Raw genomic sequence first — 16,571 nt, 5'->3', positions numbered from 1 at the left:
AACGACCAAAGTGCATCCGTGTGTCACCCAATCGGAGCAAATCGAGTCCCTCCGGTCGACGTTGACGACGACGACGACGACGACGTTCTCTCCGATTTCGCACTGGTTGCCTCTCTGTCCGAATGAAAATGCATACATTGGGGCTTTCGGGTGCCCCAATCGGGCGATTCATGGTTAGTCGAGTGAAAATCGTCGAGGTTACAAGATCACACAATTATTGGTCTCTCTCTCCCTCTGTCTGACTTGATCTGTCCGTCCCCTGTGCTGCATACTAACAACATCATAAATACAATCAGTCAGTCGAATATGCGTGCGTAGTACCTACCCGTTTCCGTACCACGCCGCTTCACTACTACTAAACATCCCACAGACAGACACGGTGGAGTTAGTGCTGATGTGTGTACTTCTGCGGATTGGTTTGGACCACCATCCTTCATTCGCCACCACCCCCCACACCCAACCCGAATGTTGAACATATTACATACTCATTCATCTCTCGAGCGAGCCCCATCAGCTCACCTTAGTATGTAGAGCACAGTGTGTGACTTGCAGCGCAGTGCTTGACGTTTAGTCGCCATCTTCGATTTTCTTTTGGTTGTTTTAAAGTGGCCAACTTTAATTTTCATTCTTTGGACCTAGGAAATCTGCCTGACTCGACGAGAAGTTTCTGTGGAACGAGCAATCGAGTGCATTCCACGGTTTGTACCGGTATGAAGAAGCAAACGATTGTGGTGGGTACCGTTGCTTGAGGCTCTTATTCAGCATTAAAGAGCTTGCCGAGCGCGGTTGGGAAAAGCACACGAAGCAGAAACCAGCTGCTGAAGCCCAGTTTTGCCCCTGCTTTGGGGTTTGCAAGGTGGTAGACGACCTGCTTGCGTGCGGTGGCGGCAAGTGGTTGGTGGGTGCTGCGGGCGGAATCGGAATCGGCGGAAGCCTCCTCAAAGAAGAGACTCTCGTCGTCGTCGTCGTCGTCGTCACTGTAGTTGTGGTTGTGAGTCGAGTGTGTAAATAAAGTTGAATCAAACGATAGCGAAGCGATACCGAGAACAAGCAGAGCGTGAGCGGAGCGAAGCGATCGTCGTGGGCCAGTGTGAGTTTGGAGCTCCGTGTTCTGCCGGAGAGGAGACGACGAAACCTGTGCACAGAGCCAACAAGAGGCGAAGGAAGCAGCAGAAGAAGCACGGTGAGTGAAAAATTAATGCTCGACGGAATGGTTGTTGTTGTTGTTGTTGTTGTTGTTGTTGTTGTTGTTGTTGTTGTTGTTATTATTGTTGTTGGAAAGATGCTGTTGAGTTTATCATGTTGCTGATGCCAATGACGGTGGCAATGCAAACAAGGGAGCATGCATTAAGTACGTCCCCCTTTTTTCCACGTTTTTCCTGTACCTAATGCATTGCTAGTCACTAATCTGTGAGCCCCCCTTAGAGCGTGACGTTCTTAATGGATGCTCCCCAAGAGGCATTGGATTTTCCTCTTATTTTTTGTATATTTACTGTAAAATGTACGTCAAGAAAAACGTGCTACCATCATACAAGAGGATCATTAATGACCGGTTTACACTACTGCTGGTGCATAATGCTGATTAACCATTATTGGTGTAAGTTTTAACCAGAAATGGATGCGCCAATGTTAATCAGTTGCGAAAAACTGTTTACATCATGCTGATAACCATTATTGTGAGCGACAGGCTCACCCGCCCATCTGTAAACCGAGCATAAGGAATTTGAATTTCAAATCAGCTGACGTCACGTGTCTATAAGATGTCTTTCTCCTCTCTCTCTCTCCTCCTTCTGAGCTGGTTGATCGGTTTGGTTGTCATCGGTTTCAAGGACAGGGCGCGTCATTCTTTACACCTACTAAGATGAGTCGGCGAGTCTTGTCTCAGGATTGATGTGGGTGTTGATGATTCTGTGGGAAATCGTTGATAATGTTGGTGGTGGGAGCGTTTATAACATAAAATAAGAAGTAATTTGTTGAGCGAAAGGGGAGCTTTGTGGATGACATGCTGAAATAATAGAGAATTTATGGAGACGCATGGTTGTAGTTGAATGAACATTTCTCTCATGATTGAAAAGAGAATGATATGTGACTCTGTGTCGATTGGTTACTAGGATAAATAGACATGTTATGAACTTACTAGTACACATTGGAAACCAGGCTTGGAAATGCTCATTACAGCTAAAATTCTACCTTCAGTTTCATGATTTCGGAAGGTAGCATTTTTATCTGTGATGAGAGTTTTCAGCCTGCTGACAACTAAAACAAGCCTGTAAAATTGTATTGTTTTCGACACGATTGAGACTGATGGGTGAAATAGTGATAATCAGCTAACATTGCACTCCGTTTTCAGTTAGGAATGACATGAGAACACAAGATATAAATATATTAGAGCTGGAATTAGGGCGTAACAGCTTTTGTAAACCATGACTTTTATCGATGATTTCTAGGAACTAAAGGCACGCTCACGCAGACCAACATAACCATCGGATAGGGAAAGTCTTTCCCTACTCGATGAGGAGATTAGTTTGCGTGGGCGAGCCTTTAGTTTCTAGAAATCATCGATTGAAGTCATTGTTTACAAAATCTGTTAGGCCCTAATTCCAGCTCTATCTAGATATAGTACAATACAACACAGATGTACAATTTAACGAACTATACACGGTCGTTTAGACCGACTCAAAATTAAGCAGAGTTGACTTAATTTCGGCAAAAGTGGATTTACTCAAAATTGAGTTAAAATTTTCCGGGGAAAAACCCTGGAAAACCAGAAAAAAAAACTTTCTGGACAAGTGGAAAATCCATGAAAATTTTACTCAGTCTAGGAGTATACTAATAGACCGAGTGAAACCTCTATCGATTTTCCTTATGTTCGAAAGGTTTTTCCTAGAGAATCCCGGAAAATTCAACTCACTATTGAGTAAATCCACTTTTGCCGAAATTCAGTGGACTGAATTTTGAATTGGTCTGAATGACCGTGTAGGCTGTCCCGGAAAGTAATAGCACAGTTTAATATTCAAATTAAAACATTTTCTTCTTAGGCCATTCGCAATACTGAGTTCAATTTTTTTTTTTCAAACTACTCGACAGTTCTAAAATTAGAAACTGTCACAAATGAAACTGCAACAAGATCACCGCATCGCACAGTTTTAAAAGGTGTTTGGTATTCATTCATACACATGTGTGCGTGTGCAAGTTTTGTTTGCTTCGGTGATTTTAGTGCGTACGGAGAAGGTGATTTTGATTCAAGAATGTTTCATGAAACAAGATGATTTCAATAACGTAATCTAGTGTCCAGGCATAGAAAATCATTTGCATTCATTTGCCTCTAACTTTTTTCATCAACAGCATTCCGGAAAATGATGTATAGAGCTTTTTTAGATTTTGTTATTAACTACAAGTTAAGCTCATAACTCAAATCTGTATCTCTTATGCATCACGAACTAGAGCCGGCAGAACTTGTTACTGTTTTTCAGTGAATGTAAAATACATTCACTGAAAAACAGTAGTGGATTCTGTTTGCTCTGGTTCGTCATGCATAAGAGATACGGATTTAAGTTGTTAACAAAAGTTGTAGCTAATAACAAAACCTACAAAAGTTCAACACATTATTTTGCGGAATTCTGTTCATGAAAAAAGTTAGGAGCAAATGAATGTAAATGAATGTACGAAATGAATGCAAATGATTTTCCATGCCTGCTAGTGTCAGGTAATGAGTTCGAACCACGAGCAATGGTCCCGGATGATTCTGCTGTCAAAACATGCAGGGTGGTCACTGAACGAGGATGTATTGGAACAAATATCCAGAGATGTGTTTGGAGACTTTTGAGCACCTGAAGGTCTTTGCAATAATTTCTGAGGCAGCTGATATCACGAGAGAATCTCTGAGAGACGTTATTTTAATTGTTGGACAGTTGAATATCTTCAGAATAAATCTTGATTATCTTGAAGTTATTGGAGACCTGAAGGGTTTGCAATAATTCCGGAGACATCTAAAGAATCGCTGATATTTGATGATCCTGAAGTATTGAGAAAATATCATGAGAAGTTTTTGAAAACCTATGAGCACTAGACTGATGAAAATTTTAAATTTTCGCTCCATAGTGTTCAAACGGTTCCAAATTGGACCCTGATTAGCCTCCTAAAGTTGGAACTCATTTAGTGAGAAACTGAATTGGCACAAACCATTTGAAGTTTATATGGAAATTACTATGGGAAAACAACTGTTTTGTTCACTAATATCTAAAAATATACCATATCACGATGCTTTAAGGGGGTAGTACACTTTGAACGTCCAAAAAGTAAGGCATTTTCGTTAATTTTTTTTAAAGCAATAAAACACTCAGGTAGGGCAAATATGTTATAATCCATTTATTAGTCATCCTTCGAACTACAATTTGTATTTTTTTTTTGAACTCGATTGGCGTCTCCCCGTGGCCGGTGCACCAGGTCGCGCGGGCGTCCTCGCACGGAAGTAGGAAAACGGCGTGGGAAAATACTCCTTTCCATGTGATCCTGGCACATAAATCGAACAAAAATCCTGATTAGTAATGTAATTTGGGTTAGAAATACGTATTCCGAGTTTTTTTTAAATTAATTTTTTCAAAAGTTGTGGCCTTAGGAAAAAGAAAGTCCATTTTTTCACCCTAAAAATGCTTACAAAATCGTGGATTAAAAATCCATTTTTGACAAAATCGAAAATGTGGATACGTATTCTAAGCAGAATTTAATTCTGAACAAGAAAACCTAGGCGATATCCAAATTTGATGATAACTGGTTAGAGTTATTTCCCACGCCAGTTTGAAAAACCCCGTTTCGAGATAAACGCGTTTAAAGATAAAAATTCTCTCTCAGCGCGCCGGTACATGTTTTAGGAAATCGCTTCGTAAAGCGGTAAGGAATATTCTGGCGGACTTGGAGTCTTTTCTAAATTAAAGTATACATCTCAAGGAACATTTTAAGCCAAAAAAAAATGCATTTTTTTTTTGTAAAATCAAAGTGTACTCCCCCCTTAAAAAATAATTACTATGCTCATAGGAAATTTTCTCAGCTACAACTTTATTCGATAAAATTTATGGAACAAATGTTATTAATGTTTCAAATCACTGATGTCTTATGACTATGCTCAATCAACTATTCAGTGTTTCTGGTGCGTATAATAGAACACAGAAATCATGGCAGGAATACCCTTCACCATCCCTTTCCAACGGGGGAGTTTGGTAAAGAGAGATGATCAAACCGATTTGTACCTTCCTAAAAAGTTGTCCTTGCTCGCTTTCTACTCTCTATATACAATTTTCACACTGCCGTACTCTAACGGAACTATCAACTCTATACTTTCATCTCCTTATCTATCGTATAAAAAATTACTACGGGGGGAAATCTCCATTGAAGTGATCATATTTCAAAGAAAGGGGAACCCTATTCATAAAATTCATTTCTCGGAGTCTTGATAGAAAATCTTCAAGTCTGCAATTTTAAAAATGCTCAAAATTTTTAAACTGTTTTTAAATCTCAGATCTTCAAAAATTCCAGTGTTCCAAGAATCCTAAAATGCTAAGAATTCTCAGGTATTTGATTTAGCAATGTTAAAAAGTTTAGCATTTAGAGTATTTCTGTTAATCATTCATCTTCGGGATATTCATAAAGTATATTTTTTTAATTCTTAAGCTATCCAAACGCGCAGAATCTTAATAAGATTTATTATGTTGGAACCCTTCACAGGATTTACTTAGGAAGAGCTTTGAGTGGGTTGGTTTATTTCCTTTAAATTCCGTTATAATTGCTTATCTTTTGACAGATACGCGTATTTCGTCTACTTGGCACTGATGAAGTCTGCAAGTAGTAGACGAAATACGCGGATATGTCAAAAGATGAGCTATTATAACGGAATTTAAAGGAAATAAACCAACACACTCAAAGCTATTCATAAAGGGATTCCGTTAAGAGGTTCGACCAATTTAAAGGATTTATTTAGGATTTATTTAAGAATTTCTTTAAAATCACTCTCGAATCCGACTCTCTATTGTAATACCCGCATAATTTTCTTGACAACACTCTAGAAATTCTCTGCAGAAAGCTCTTGAAACTCAGTCTGCAATTCACTTTGATTTCTAATAATTCTAACAGAACTAACTAGAAATTCTGCTCAGAATTCCTCCATATCTTCAATGGAATTATTCATTAAATTACTTTTGAGTTCAGCTCATGAATTTATAAAAAAAAATACTTCGGAATTAGTTTATTTATTTATTTATTTATTCGTCAATCAATCAAATCGTAGACTACATATTAACATTAGGGCTTATGTTCTATGACTTTGCAGGGTTCTGAAATATATTTTAATTCTGTTGAGGGCATATTTTTTAGGTCAATCATTTCACAATGATGATTATAAACAGTCATCATCTGATTTACAGGTCCAAATTTAGCGTAATTGGTCCGATGGCGATCTACTGCGAACAACTGTCGATTGCGTAATTGTCGGGAAGGTGCAAACAAATTTAACCTTGACAATAGATCAGCTGAGTCAATGCTTTGCGAAATGATATTGTTATCAGAACTCAGTTGGAATACTCCCAATGTTTTCTCCTTAAATGCCACCGAAATCATACTTTGATCTTAGTAATTATGCTTAAATAATCTTTCGAATTTTCTTCTCATACAGAAAACAATGTTGAATTTTTACTGTCGCGAAAATCTTTCGTTTAATTTTGAGCTATAGTTGCCATGAACATCGAAATTGCTTACGAGCTTGTATACAATATTGTAAATTTATTTATTTGTTTTGTTTTATATCGCAGAAATACAGTGCCTTCCCGTTTTTGGAAACACGACCTCATCAACTAAATATCAGAAATGGAATCAAGCGTTGGATGGATTTTCTAGAAAGTGAAGAAAAAGATAATGTGTTACCAAAAACGGGATGGCTTACTTACCTTACCAATCGGACTAAGCCCTTGTTGTCTGCTGTCTCCACTCTACTCGATCCATGGCCACAGTTCGCCAGCCTCGTAGTCTGCGAAGGGTCCGCAAGTCTACTTGGTCGATCCATCTTGCCCGCTGCGCGCCTCTTCTTCTTGTTCCTGTTGGGTCGCTTTCTAGAACCATTTTCACTGGGTCGTCGTGCGGCATTCTTACGATGTGCCCAGCCCACCATAGTCGCCCAATTTTTGCAATGTGGACGATGGATGGTTCTCCCAGCAGCTGGTGCAATTCGTGGTTCATTCGCCTCCTCCACGTTCCGTCATCCATCTGCACTCCACCGTAGATGGTACGCATCGTAGAGGACCACCGGTCTAATCAGTGTCTTGTAGACAGTCAACTTCGTGCGGGTTTATTCGACCGGAGCGTCCTCCGGAGTCCAAAGTAGGCACGAATCCCTGTCATAATGCGTCTTTGAATTTCTCTGCTGGTATCATTTTCGGCGGTCACCAGTGAGCCCAAATACACAAACTCATCGACCACCTCGATTTCATCACCGTCAATCTGAACTCGGGGTGTGAGGCTAACATTGTCTTCCCTAGAACCTATTCCTTTCATGTATTTTGTCTTCGATGCGTTGATGGCAAGTCCAATCCGTATAGCTTCAGCCTTCAGTCTGATGTATGTTTCTGCCATCATCTCAAAGTTCCGGGATGGCACTGTACACATAAATTTACCTATGAATTCTCCTTAAAATTAAGTTGAAGTTCTTCTCGTTTGAATTGTCCTCAGAACTATCTAGGAATTCTTCTCAGATCCTGAGCATTTACCAGGAATCAGCAGGTCCTAAGAATTACCTTGGAAGCATTGCATAGATTTCATTTACACAAGTAACACACAATTTTAGAATTATGTTAAGTAATCTGCTAACAACCAAAACCAGTCATTTGTGTGTTGCTTGGGTAAAGTTCTTTTCAAAACTAAAAATGGAATTCCAGTCTGAACTCTCCTAGAATACTCCTCAGAAATCCTTTGGAATTATGCTTAGAGTTTCCTTTATGTTCGCCTGAAAATTCTTCAGAAATTCTCGAGGAAATGCCGCGAAATGCTAGAAATATAAATATTTTCTTCAAGTCCGTGACCCTTGCAAATCTGGGATCTGGCGAAAAATCAAGGTCCGACACCTGATTCTTCGTACCCGAATCTTGATAGTATATCCATGCTTGGATTATTATTTTTTAAGGCCCATAATTTTGAAAATTTTCGTATGTCCTATAAAATTTTCGTGTTTTAGAATTGTGGTAGATAAAGTTGGTGCGGAATAGTAATAATAAAATAAATTTAAAAACTTGAGAGTTGTGTCAAGTAATGAAACACTCCATTTGAGTTGAGCTAAATTAGCGTGAAGCATGACAGATGTGAGCGGAAATTGTGACACAGCTAGCAGTGCTGGATAAACGAGGGGAAAATACGCATGGTATAAATCTAGATAGAACTGGAATTAGGGCCGAACAGCTTTTGTAAACAATGACTTCTATCGATGATTTCTAGAAATTCAAGGCTCGGCCACGCAACTTCTTCTATCCGATGGTTATGTTGGTCTGCGTGGGCGTGCCTTGAGTTCCTAGAAATCATCGATAGGAGTCATTGTTTACCAAAGCTGTTACGCCCTAATTCCAGCTCCATCTACATCAAAATATGAGCTACCTACGAATCTGACTCATGATTTTGAAATTATTATTAAATCTTGCAGTCTTGAAGATTCTTCTTCGACCGGAATCCCAAAAATTTGTCCCGGATCTCAATTAATTCAATTTTAACATATCTAAAACAATTTCAAAGTCCATTCCTTCTCTTTGCAAAATTCGTGCTTTTGGCACATTATTACTTATCCCAGTAGCGTCCACAGACTTCGAAAATTTTCTGTGATATTTAAAATAATATTAACCAAAAAGCCAGCTTTTTTTTTGCAATATAAGGTTAATATAGGGCTTCCGTGTTTTATATCAGCCATACAGGGTGAAAGGTAATTCCTGTCAGTAAAGTATATGGTCATAAAAATGAGAAGATGATGTGAAATTTAATTTTCAGTGTATTTCCTGTTTCGTGTATTTATAAAATTTGTCTTAACTTAGTCCAATTCAAATATTTCTCCCTTTCCTTTAATTACGAGCCGCATCCGTTTTTGAAAACCGTTACAGCTGGCACGCACGATATCTTGAGGAATTTCGTCCCATATTTTCACCAAACGTTGCTTAAAAGTTTCCACGGTTAGTCCCTTGGTATTCCCTAGTTCGCCTAATATGTAATAGCTTCATGCAAAGAAGTCGAGAGGATTCAAATCGGGTGAGGAGGCAGGCCATTCTTTCGACGAAATGAAATCCGGGAAATTGGCCTCACACCAAGCCTGTGTAACTTTTGCCTGATGGGACGGTGCAGAGTCTTGTTGGAAGCAGTATGGTGCATTCTTATAATGCTTTTGGACGAAGGGAAGCAAGTGGTTCTTCAAAACATTATCGATGTAATATTTACTGTTTATTTTAACACCAGGTTCAATGAACAGCAACCATCACCCTGGAAACATTCTGGAACCTTTGAACAGCCAGTTTATCACGAGGAATATCAGCAAGATATGCAGCATATACCCGATCATTTTGCTTGTTGTGGTGATCCTGTAGCAGGAACATTTTCTCATCCGAAAACAGGATTTCGCAATCACAGCAGTTTCCGACATCTTTCGACTCTAGCTATCTTTTGCTTTCCGGTCAAACCATGCACCCGCTGTTTTTTGTAAGCATTCAATCCGAGATCATCTTTCAAAATACTCCTGATCGTTGGCTGCGACACTCCGAGTTCTTTGGCCATCTTACGCCCAGACTTACAAGGATTCCGCCGAATTCGCTCTCTCACTCGTTTGATAACTTCCGGAGTCCTGACACTGCGTTTTCGGCCTGGTCTGGGAGGGATTTTCCACGAACAGGTTTCCTTGTACCGTTTAATGGTGCGAAAGATGAATCTTTCGTTTATTCCGAGTGGTTTCAGCGTCTTCAAAATAGAACACGGTCTTTGATGCTTCAAAAACAGGCTTATCACGAGTTCCCTTTTTGCGTCCATGATTATCACGAGTATCAAACGAATGAAAATTCAAAACAAACTTGCATGCCGTGTTGACATTTGAACACACTCTAAAAGAAAGATATGCAGACATGTATGTGATTAACCTATTTGATACTACAATTGCTTAAAAAACACTGACAGGAATTACCTTTCACCCTGTATATCAGCTGCAAAAAGGGCCTTTTTTTAGCTTGTTGGTTACTTGGGCGGTGAAGACATGCGAAGACATTTTTTCGATCTCGTTGAAGACTTTTTCTCAAAACACTTGGCACCCCTGCTTGTGAGAGAGAATTTTCTCTCTCAAATTAAAATTGTCTTGCTCTCTGGTGACTGGCTCATGCTCATAGTTTGTCATCCAAGTGTATCCACGGCATAAAGCTTATCTTCTGTGATACATTGGTTGATGTACTTTTCGATGCAATCGAATAATAGATTTGGGAAGTATTTTGATGACAATGATTGTCAATTGGCTGCAGGACTCCATCCAATGTTCCGGTTGATCTGGTTGGAGAAGTATTACCCCAATCAAGTACCGAGAGTGAGAGAAGCAATGGAAGTAACGTAAGAAGAATTGTTGAAGGAGTCTGAAGAAGTTAACAGCAGCGACACGAGCTTGAATGATGACGATGACTTTTTCAGGAGAAAGGAACAATAGGGCGCAATCGAAGATCGGCGAGGACAACTTCACGGGGATTTGGTGAAGGAATGGCTCCAGGCTGTTTCCACAGAAAGTTTTGAGGAAAATGTCTTTTTGAATAATCAAGTGTTGATTGATTTATTCATCAACTACAACACCGCTGTACCGTCGAGTGCAGCAGTTGAGCGGCCTTTTCCCACGTTGAAAAATATTTTTAAGAACAAGCGAGCTATTGCTGTTGAAGGGTAACCAGCATCATATTTCAAATATAGATTTACATAAACATGACGATGAATGAACTGGTTCAACTTGATATTCACATTTGTGATTTCAATTCAATTTAACAATTTATTATCATATTATTAAATAAAAATATATTTTTCCTAAGACGATATCGAGAAAATATAGGATTTTGTGGTATGAAACTGTTATAAAACATAAATAAAAAACGACAGTACACCACAAGCTCAGCTACAACGAATATATTTAGCGGTTAGCATTAGCGCTAGCTCCGCTAATATCTTGATCAATTTTGCGGTCAGCTGTTATCGAAGCTAACATATTGAATTAGCGGATTAGCGGTTATCGAAGCAAAAAAATTTCGGTTAGCTGTGCCTACCTCTTCTAATTGACAGGTTTCTATGCCAGCCAATACATGAATGTGTACATTGTGTGCTTGCCGAGAACATTTCCAAGCCGAAAGATTTTCTAGATCCGAACGGGAATCGAAGCCACCGCCTTCGGTTTGGTAATACCAACAATCAATACGAAACTAACGATTTTAAATTGGCTCACCACTTTAGTAGCCTATTGGTCCCAAGCAAACGATTAACGTACCCTATTCTAGTTGAAATTCTATTACTACACTATGTTTGTTTTGATTCGCTATGAAAGTTTGACAGATAACATCAGGGGTGTGTGGATTCATGCAGAACATGCAGGGGTGAGTGAAATAGCTTGGGACTGCTTGGAACCGATGTTCTGGTACTGAGTGAGCCAAAAATAATAATGATTTTCTTCGGGACCCAGTGGTCTTAGAGTTACCTCTATGGTAATACCGTGTCTTTACTGACTACCTTCGAGCTTCAACTTGTAGATCTGGAGGGGCTTGAGTCCATTTGCCTTCAGTTCCTTTGACAATGAGTTGGTTTCCATGTCAAGGGGGCCACACAAAACCAACTCGAGCAAGCCGGTCATGTATCGATGAAACCAGGACGGATATTCATGAAATATTGAATGAAACGACTGAGTTAGACAGAACAAGCTGATGCTTGCACTTTGGCCAACAAAATCTTTACTTTAAAAAAAATTGAATGGGTGATTGACTCCTTTGAACCTTTCAAGTCACCAGGTAGGGATGGAATTTTTCCTGTACTACTACAGAAGGGAAAAGCGGTTTTAATGCCTATTCCAACAAAGATATTACGAGCAAGCTTAATATTAAGCTATATGCCGGGAGTGTGGCGACAAGTGCGGGTTATTTTTATCCCCAAGGCTAATAAAAAGGATAAAACTTCACCAAAATCCTTCAGGCGAATAATTCATGTTATCACCTCTATTGTGGTCTGTAATAGTTGATGAATATTTTGCAAACAGTGACAGATGGTGGACATGAAGAACCAGTGGAGGTGCCGGGCAAAAGTGTTTATCCTAGACAAATAGTAAGTTACAAATTCGCTGTTGTCGTTGTCGTAGGCGCCGCCGTAGTCGCTGTCGTAATCGCCGTCGTAGTCGTAGGCAGTACCGTTAGTATATTTCAAATTAACCACCAACCGCTGAAAATATGAAATATCGCGTATTTCTGTTGTTCATTACATGCCAAGTAAAATTCGAGAGCGTAATTTCATTTGAATAGCTTGTTCAACTAGGTCTTAAACAATCGTCACGTCGGTCATAGCTTGTTATGATTACCTGAACCATGCGTAAAGAGAAAATCGAAACATTTAACGTCGCGTGAAAATGGATCTTAATAAAGCCTTAAGATTTTAGTTTAAGGATTTCAAAGATCGTCGGTTCCAGTGGCTTGCTTACTGAGCAGAAAAACGCGGTCCCAGATCCTTTCATATTAAAAATGTATGGTTAGATCGCTTGTTTATGATGTATTTTGTAAAACTTTTCGTTGTCGTCGGTGCCGGGTTTGAATAGTTATAAAAACTTGAGTAACGCTATAATGTGATATGAGGGGCTCGGTGGCCTTAGCACAACCGGTTTTGCTTACTGAGCAGAACATCATGAGTCTAATCTCAAGCCCATCCACATTCAAGATTCGTCAATCGTTTTATTTGTTAACATGACTCCATGGCAATAACAGCAACTCGATGATTTAAAAGGAGCTCGTCTGCCTAGTGGCAAACGTTTTTGCTTACTGAGCAGAATACCGTGGGTTCAATCCCAAGCTCCTTCGCGTTATATATGATTGTTAGGACATCGATTCAGCTTATCGTTTACCAAAACGAACCCTGCTGCAAACCCAACCCAACCCTTTTACCCAACATCCCAGTGATTCCTCGTGGAAGTGCAGAGGTGTTCTCGGCTTCCATCAAAGCGAGTGTCACGTCAACACATTCCTACCCCTTCCTTTCTTGACCTGTGTTCGGGCGCGGCCGGCGCTGGTATTGCCTAGTTTGAGATCACCAGTTTTTACACATTGAGGATGATTGCTACTCCCAAGCATCGTCTATTGGTTCTCTGTGTAATTACAGCTGGGCTGGCAATAACAGAGTAGCAACCGTGGGCGGTCAATCATGCTCATGCTCATGCTACTGTGGTCTGTAATAGTTTATGATCTTTTCAAAAATTGAATAGCCCAAGACTTCGAAATAATTGGCTTCGCAGATGATATAGTCATAATTGTACGTGGCAAATATGATTGTATTATCGCCAACAGAATGCAAATTGCTTTAAATTTTGTCTCATCGTGGTGTGATAGGGAAGGATTAAACATAAATCCTTCTAAAACTACTATCGTGCCATTTACAAGAAGGAAGAAATTTTCACTAGACAACATAAGATTGAAAGGCACACTGTTGGAACTTTCTAATGCTGTCAAATATTTTGGAGTAATCCTCGATAGTAAACTTAATTGGAATATGCATCTAGAGAAGGCAATAAACAAAGCTACTAATGCTCTATGGATATGCAAAAGAACATTCGGTAAACAGTGGGGACTGAAACCGAAAATGATCCATTGGATTTACTCGGCAATTGTGAAACCCAGTATTACTTACACACTTAGAAATAACTAATTTTACACGTGACGGAATCCATCTTTGACATAAAAGATCAGACGTAAACAAACATGTCATGTAATATTAAGTGCTCCGAGACTGAAAAGTTCGTTGCTCGTCGAAAAGTACGTTTGATTGAGCTATATTTCACGTCTGTTATGACTCAAATTTATGTCAAAATTGACGCTCGTATATGTCACTCTCAGAGCACCTAAATTTACATGAATTTTTCTAAGTGTGTATGGTGCATTGGTCTGGTGGCCAAAAACAAAAGAGTGTTGCTAAGAGAAAGTTAGAAAAACTCCAAAGGTTAGCAACTCTCTCAATAACAGGTGCAATGAGAATTACACCATCGAAGGCATTGGATGCTTTGCTTTATATGCTACCATTGCATCAATTTGTACAATTAGAAGCCGAAAAGTGTGCTCTAAGGATTACAAGGTCAGTGAAACTCTTTGAAGGAGAACTTAGAGGACATCTTAGGATTCTAAAAACTGTTAGTATCACGTCTCTAGTAAGGAATAACGAAGACTGGATAGAGAAAAGATACAATTTCAATCGTATGGGCGTAGTTCATGGCAATTTGATGGCCCTGTTCTTCGTCCAGAATCGGTTTTTTTATACAGATAGTTCAAGATTGAACAATCAAGTGGGAGCAGGAGTAACTGGCCCAGGGATAGAAATATCGGTTCCTATGGGCAGATGGTCAACTGTGTTCCAAGCTGAAATTCTAGCAATTTTAGAGTGTTCCATTATATGTTTGCGTAGAAACTATGTCCGACAGTCAAGCTGCTCTAAATGCTTTAAAGTCGGCGACATGTATATCTAAACTTGTCTGGGAGTGTGTTCAATCACTTCAAAAATTGTCTTGTCATAATCAAGTCAACTTATATTAGGTTCCTGGTCATTGCGGGATTGAGGGAAAACATCCGAGCAAAACTCGGATCTTCTCATAAGTTCATAGGACCAGAGCCCTTTTGTGGTGTATCGGCTGCATCTCTTAGGATGGAGCTAAAAGCGTGGGAATCTTCAAAAGTGGAGGAAAACTAGAAGAACACTTCTATTGCTAGGCAGTCGAAGCGATTCATTAATCCTAACATTTCTGTGACCCACAAAATCCTGGAACTTTCTAAGAATGATCTTAGTATATATGCAGGTCTTATAACAGGTCATTGTCCGAGCCGTTATCACTTGAAGCTGATTGGAAAACTTTAAGATGATGTATGTCGCTTCTGTGGCATATAAAAGGAAGACTCGGAACATTTGCTTTGTCACTGTCCGGCAATTTTCAATAAAAGGCGTAAGTTCTTCGACAAGGAGCTGATAGAACCCTTTGACATTTAGAGAACAACTCCCAGTACGACAGTGCACTTTATTCGAAGTATAATGCCGTGCTGGGATAATGCTATTAGTCAAACGATGGCGATCACTCCTAATAATAGTGATACGGCATCTTGATATAGCTAAAGAAAAAAAAAATGGGGAATATATAACAATAGATCAGAAAAATTGTCGCAGTGATGAAAATACCCGACAAGGAAAAAAAAGCCGGTCAAGAATCTCTTAACGGTGGTATTTCCTCCTACTGCTAGATTTTCAGCTTGTCGCCGTTCTCCAGAACGGTATAGCGATTGTTTGCCAGCAGCTTCTTGGACGCTTTTTTGTCCGGGCCCGTTTCCCAGTAGAAATAACAACGGTCCTGCTCAACAGTCTACCAGTGAATGGTGATCTTTGAACGTTTCCAGAGATCATAATAAAAAGCTTTATCCGCCTATACTATTAGGCGGATAATTCTTAACCATCGATCAATTTGCTTCACATAATTCGAGCTCATTTTTTTTTTCATTTATATCGCTCTTGCCAAGGTGTGTCTACTTGGGACCAACGAAACCTTAAAGAGAATAATTTCCCACAATTGGGTAACGAAGGATCAGACAGCAAATTTATTTGAAAATTTCATAAATTACCGCATGACCTGTTTCGACGCATTTACCCCCTGAATTTATATTGTCTCGGCATCCACACGTGGAAGCAGTTTTCCCGTCGTCGTCCTGCTTCTCTTCCTCCTCCGTCTTCCCACCTTCCACTTCCCACCCACTAAGCCATTAAATCCCCACCACCATCGTCGAGACAGCAAGAATCTGTTTTCGCTTGACTGCCCCCTCTCAATCTTCGGGCATTTTCTGTTTTACTGTTTATGTGTAAACGGTTCTTCCGCACACCCGGCACGGACCGACCGGCCGACCGCGCGTCACATCAATGTATCCTCATCTCGTTGTTATGGTTCGGAATCGACATCATCGGCGGAGGTGCTCTGCTCTCGTTTGGTCGGTTGCTCTCCATCTAGAGCTGGCTGGCTCGTGTTTCTCCTTGGACATTCGACGATATTGACGGTTGTGGTGCGTGGTAGTAGTGGTGGTGCCGGTGTGTACGCGACACGTAGCTCGATCCCACCAGCACTACGATATAGACAGACGGGCGCCCCAGTCTCCACCGGTGCGGCGTGGCGACTCCTCCCATAAGCTCCAAAACCGACACCGCCGCCCGGGCCAAACTCCTCGCCGATTTATCGCAACAATATACGAAACGTGTGACTTCGCATCATCACACAGTTCGACATAACCTAGCTCACACAAACAAGCGGTCTCGCGCGGTCACCAACATCGTCG

At 40.1% G+C, this 16,571-nt stretch overlaps 1 protein-coding gene across 1 annotated transcript in view; it reads left to right on the top strand.

Annotated features, from left to right (window-relative positions):
- The first annotated feature begins 290 nt into the window (after positions 1 to 290).
- The window catches only part of LOC135710539 (uncharacterized), a 261,946-nt gene continuing 245,665 nt past the window's right edge, over positions 291 to 16,571 (top strand). Inside the window, exon 1 of the mRNA XM_065233137.1 lies at positions 291 to 1,183. The gene's annotated coding sequence lies outside the window, so the exon portion shown is untranslated. The remainder of the gene's footprint in view (positions 1,184 to 16,571) is intronic.

Source organism: Ochlerotatus camptorhynchus, unplaced genomic scaffold (assembly GCF_037179485.1).
Source record: "Ochlerotatus camptorhynchus isolate MF236.1 unplaced genomic scaffold, CSIRO-AGI_Acam_v1.1 ptg000391l, whole genome shotgun sequence".
NCBI classification, from domain to species: domain Eukaryota; kingdom Metazoa; phylum Arthropoda; class Insecta; order Diptera; family Culicidae; genus Ochlerotatus; species Ochlerotatus camptorhynchus.
Note: the sequence above shows the minus strand (reverse complement) of the source record. Positions and strands in the feature narration are given on the sequence as shown.